Here is a 5,945-nt window from a genome sequence, read left to right as displayed (position 1 = left end):
GTGCCATAATATTATTCTAACATATATTTCTAATACATAAATGACAGCAAGAAGGCTTCAAGAAAATTATCATTTCTGTGTTCAAGCATACCTTCAAGAAAAGGGTATTCGGTATTTTAATAAATATGTTCTACAACATAAGAATGAGGTATTTTCAATAAAAGATTGGCATTATGCTGATGTTGATAAACCGACAACTTTAGATTTAATTAGAATGTTAAATAATGAAAAAATTATAAGGTTAAGAAAAGGTAAGGCTCTTTTAGAAATTCAAAAGAAATTTTATTGGTTTCCTGTTGTAAAAAAAAATTATTTTGGATACAGGAATAACAAGAAATCCTGATGAATATATGTATAATATTCTATGGGGTGTAAACGATTCAAGGATAGTAAGGGATGAGGAAGGAGTTGAAGAAGAGAGGGAAGAGGAGGAAAAGGAGAAGGAGGAGAGAGAGAAGGAGGAAAGAGAGAATAGAGAGAGGGAGAATAGAGAGAGGGAGGAAAGAGAGAAGAGAGAGAAGGAGGAAAGAGAGAAGAAAGAGAAGGAGGAAAAAGAGAAGAGAGAGAGGGAGGAGAGGGAGAAGAAAGAGAAGGAGGAAAAAGAGAAGAGAGAGAGGGAGGAGAGGGAGGAAAGAGAGAGAATAAATAAATATTATAGTATGGAAACCAGTGAGATTCAAAAAAGAATAGAGGTATTACAGAAAATAACTCAACCCACCAAGGAGGAATACAAAGAATTAACAAGTCTATTTGCAATACTTTCAACAAAACTATTAGCATCGTCAGGCTATTCATTTTAATTCAAGTTTTTTCTTAAATAAATGGAGGAGAGAGTGAAGGCATTTCTAAGGATTCTTTATGTTTTAAAAATTAAGATTCAAATGTGCATGTTGGAAACTAAAAAGGTTTTTGCACTCTGCAGAAATTTTTCTCATAAATAAATGAGTTATTGTCTCAAATGTAAAAAGAAAACTAATACTAAAAATATTTCATATATTAAAAGTAAAAATAACAGGGTTATACAAAAAGGTATATGTTCGGTGTGTGGTTCAAAAAAATCAATTTATCTCCAAACACAAACTCGGAGGAGATATACAAAAGTTTTTATCAGGAAGTAAATTTACAACTACTGGAATACCAGGGGAATTACATCTTCCAGGGTATTCTTTCTGTGGTCCAGGCACAAACTTGGATAAAAGATTAGATGAGGCAGACAATCCTAAATCCTGGAGTAAACCAATCAATAGAGTTGATGAAGTGTGCATGAGACACGATATTGATTATGGGAATACCACAACGTTGGAAGAAAAGCATGAAGCCGATAGAGAAATGTTGTATAATTTGTCTCTGATACAAAATCCAACCTTGAGAGAAAAAGTTGATAGGTTCATCGTGAAGAAGATGATTAGTGCTAAATTGAAACTTGGACTTGGAAATTCAAAAAACTTATAGGCTCTAATGATGCCATTAAGACTGAAGAGCAATTAGCTGATGAATTACATAAACCAATATTCACAAAGTTTCAGAGAAGGAAAGTTTATTCCAAGGAAGTTGATTATATCTGGTCTGCTGATTTGATTGAACTCAATAATGATAAGGGGTACAAGTATGCTTTAACCGTTATTGATTTGAGGAGTAGATATGCGTGGGTTGTCCCTTTAAAAAACAAAACAGGTAATACTCTTATGTTAGCTTTTCAACAGATATTTAATAAAAGTAAGAGAAAACCTAAGAAATTGTGGACTGATGAGGGTAGAGAGTTTTTATAACAAGACATTTATGAATCTTCTAAAAAATAACAGTATTACATTATACAGTACCTTTAATGAAGGGAAGGCAGTTGTTGTTGAACGTTTTAATCATACCTTAAAAGAGAGACTATATAAAAAATTCACACAACTCGGTTCACAACAATGGTTATCTTTTATTCAGGATATTGTGGATAAGTATAATGACACGATTCACACGTCAACGAATATGAAGCCATCAGAAACATTTACAAAATTAAAATATGAAAGAGATTAATGTCAGAAAACCTAAGTTCAAAGTTGGTGATATCGTAAGAATATATAGGTGGAAATCTCATTTTGAAAAGGGTTTTACTGAACGATGGACGAAAGAACTTTTTAAAATTGTTGATGTAATAGATACAGTTCCTTGGACTTATAAAATATATGATTTGGAAGGGGAAGAGATTTTAGGTTCATTTTATTCACAGGAATTACAAAAGACAAAACTAAGCAGATAATACACCTTTGTGGACACTCGAGGGCCAAGTCCGAGGTGTATAACAGTATATAATGTGTGTCAAGGGGTGGACGTTCTTACATCTGTGAACCCCAAACACAGAATCCTCAACTGAATAGTCAAGGCTTAACTTTTGTTTGTTGATGTGTATGTGTGTGTGTCCCAACCCTCACATTCAAAATCTCAACCCCAACCCTCACATTCAAAATCTCAACCCCAACTCAATCCTCGCCCAACACAATGTCTTTTTCAAAATGAGATTTCCATCTATATATATATATATTTTTACGTTTTTTTTTTCTTCTTCCAATTCTGTCTTTTAAGGCTTTCAGGTTTGATGACATAGAAAGAGGGAGTAAGAACTTTCTTGATAGGTTTAGATCCCAAAGAGTGATAGCAACTCCAAAAGTCTCCAAAATATAAATAAATAAAATAATAATAATAATAAATAAATAAATAAATAAAAGCCCCCAAAAAAGTTTCAAGTGTCCAACATAAACCCAACTTTCCAAGTCTTCAAGGTATAACCACATTCCCGTTGAGTTTCCAAGATATGTATCACATTGTGAGTTATCAATCCAGAACCCACATTTCAAGTATTCAAAGTAAAACCAACTTACAAAGTCTCTTAAGGATAACTCATTTACTGATTTTTTCAAAATTTGTGAGTCTCCAAGGTAGGCCCCATATTTAGAACCATCTTGGCAGAACCCTTTTCCCGAGTCTCCAAGGTAGTTATTTAAACCATCAAGGCAGAACTCATTTACTGATTTTTTCAAAATTTGTGAGTCTCCAAGGTAGGACCCATATTTAGAACCATCTTGGCAGAACCCTTTTCCTGAGTCTCCAAGGTAGTTATTTAAACCATCAAGGCAGAACTCATTTACTGATTTTTTCAAAATTTGTGAGTCTCCAAGGTAGGCCCCATATTTAGAACCATCTTGGCAGAACCCTTTTCCTGAGTCTCCAAGGTAGTTATTTAAACCATCAAGGCAGAACTCATTTCTTGATTTTTTCAAAATTTGTGAGTCTCCAAGGTAAAACTTGTATTCTGGCTCATCAAGGTATAACTTGTTCAGTGGGTATTGTCTTGATAACTCACAATGAGTACTATTGCTGTAAAACTCTTTTTCAGGATTTTGCTGGTCTCCAAGGTATAACTCTTTGGTTGGGTCATCAAGGACCAACTCGTTCTGTGGGTCTTGGTCGCTCATAAGGTCTTCAACCAAGCCAACAATTTCGCCCCAAGTTGTAGCAAAAGCAGTATTTTCATTTCGTATTTCAGACACAATTTCCTGTGAGAGAAAATAATAATGTATTAATTAAGTTATTTAATTATTAAATGAGTATGCTTCAATCAAAGTTTGAAAATAGGAAAATAAAAAATCTTACCTCAATAGATAAGAGGTTTGAATCCAGTTCATCAACTTGAAGGTTTAGTTCCATAGAAGACAGAGAGTTCCAAGGAACACCAAAGTCATCCCACTCAAGGTCTTCAACCAAGCCAACAATTTCCCCCAAGTTGTAGCAAAAGCAGTATTTTCATTTCGTATTTCAGACACAATTTCCTGTGAGAGAAAATAATAATGTATTAATTAAGTTATTTAATTATTAAATGAGTATGCTTCAATCAAAGTTTGAAAATAGGAAAATAAAAATCTTACCTCAATAGATAAGAGGTTTGAATCCAGTTCATCAACTTGAAGGTTTAGTTCCATAGAAGACAGACAGTTCGAGACAAGCACACAGAACACCATTGCCAGCAAAAACAAATGTTTAAAATGGAGCCTGGGTTTGAAGCTTTTATAGAGAAAGACTGGTGGGTGTGGTTTCCTTTGGAAATTCCCTGGGCAAGCCTAGGCAAGCCTTCATTGGGAAATTTTTCAAAACCATAACATCCTGTAATTTTCTAGTGATTTCTTTGTGAGTCAGAGATGAACTGGAAATGATGTAAGAGTGGGCGGGGCTTAGCAAAAGTGGGCGGGGCTTAGGAAAAGTGGGCGTGGCTTAGAAAAAATACCTCATGAAAAGTGGGCGGAGCTTAGCAAAAGTGGGCGGGGCTTAGCAAAAGTGGGCGGGGCTTATTGAATACCTTGTGGAAAGTGGGCGGGGCTTAACAAAAGTGGGCGGGGCTTAAAGAAAAGTGGGCGGGGCTTATTGAATACCTTGTGGAAAGTGGGCGGGGCTTAACAAAAGTGGGCGGGGCTTAAAGAAAAGTGGGCGGGGCTTAACAAAAAATAACCTGTGGCTCAGGAGGTGGTCAAACAAGAGCATTAAGAGAAGTTTATCATTTCGTAATGGCACAAATGGGGTATCTTCAAAAATATAAAGATTCAAATGTTTTGTTTGTCAATATTTTAGATGGGGATTATTGTGCAAAGAAAATTAAACTATTGAAGGAATTTGAGAATGAACAAATCTTTATAGGTTCAATGAGTGAGCTGTTCAACCCCCAGGTGTTCAATTCAATGAGGTTCAACCTCCAAGTTAAAAGGGGAGACAAATAAATATACCTTGGGATAAAAAGGGGATTTATTTTTAGGGAAAAAAAATATGAATCGCTGAAAATCCCCCATTCATTTACATGGGGAAAAGTGAGCCAGAATCAGTATTCTTACCCTACTCACGTGGCTCCCTTTGGCAGGCACGACCCTCTGCCGAATCTCCCGCTATGGCACCCCCGGGCACTACACTGCCTCCGAGCCTACCAGCTCCCTAACACCGGGGAGTGCCCCCTATGGCACCTCCCCTGAAACGCACACGTGGCAGGCTGGCTTCCCAGGCCCCTTTCCGAGGGTCACCCATGCCCACAACACTGCCCACGCGGCTAATGGCGCCCCGGGCCCCCGCACCAAGCAGGCGCACCCGTGCCCACTACGCTATCCCGGCCCCCCATGGGCCCTTGGCCTACCACGGCCGACTAGCCTGGTGCCCGGGGTACCCACTCAGCGATACTCACTTTTCGCAGCCACGCTCCCAGCCCGTCAACAGGGCTCCTGCACCCCTCCAAACGGGTTTCGAGCCTACTTCCCCACCAACAACAAAACGACTTCCATTTTTCAATTTGACTAACCACCTAACTCACTTTACTCTGACCCCGGGGTCCCTTGGGCGGGAGTCACTCCTCCCCCCAATCACTCATCGCACCATGCATTCCCCATTCGCTCCACTCACACAGACCCGCTGGCCTCACTCACTCAAAAAGTACTCACCAACACACACACCGCTGAACTCTGCTATCCTCCTAACTACATCCCCTAACTAACTCGTGCTCCCACGTCATCCCTTACACTATAGCACGTTCCTTTTAACACTACGTAGCTAAACTACCTCCCCTCTACACATCCAAAGTCTGTCTCTGTCTCCAAAATCTCTAAAATAACTTTCCCAACCTAAATCTGGCAACAATCCCTCTAACTAATCCATTCCACGGACTCCATGAGGACTTACCCCTGCCCCATGAAGTCGGTCTAGCTAAGCTAACCCTTCCCCCTAACTAGTTTCCATCCTGTGCCCCGGGTAAGGGGGTCTTCCACCCCTTGCCCAGGAATCCTGTGCACCCGAAAGTGAGGCTTGCTTTTTTTTTTTCCATGCGCAGCACCTGCGCGGCAACTCGCGCACTTTACACCTGCCCGTGACGTCATGCAGCTGCACGTGTTCCTCGTCCCTCCTTGGACGGTACCATCCGGCAGGGATAC

At 39.2% G+C, this 5,945-nt stretch overlaps 1 long non-coding RNA gene across 1 annotated transcript; it reads right to left on the bottom strand.

Annotated features, from left to right (window-relative positions):
• Positions 1 to 1,904: 1,904 nt before the first annotated feature.
• On the bottom strand, positions 1,905 to 4,872 carry LOC147032072 (uncharacterized). The gene is made up of 2 exons (XR_015055025.1): positions 3,640 to 4,872; positions 1,905 to 3,542 (listed from the first exon to the last, which is right to left on the bottom strand). It is a non-coding gene; the product is annotated as an uncharacterized LOC147032072 (long non-coding RNA).
• Between the last annotated feature and the right edge of the window lie 1,073 nt (positions 4,873 to 5,945).

The sequence above is a fragment of the Eptatretus burgeri genome, chromosome 2 (genome assembly GCF_056783735.1).
Source record: "Eptatretus burgeri isolate ZD-2024b chromosome 2, Ebu_testis_v1, whole genome shotgun sequence".
Classification (NCBI taxonomy): Eukaryota; Metazoa; Chordata; class Myxini; order Myxiniformes; family Myxinidae; genus Eptatretus; species Eptatretus burgeri.
Note: the sequence above shows the minus strand (reverse complement) of the source record. Positions and strands in the feature narration are given on the sequence as shown.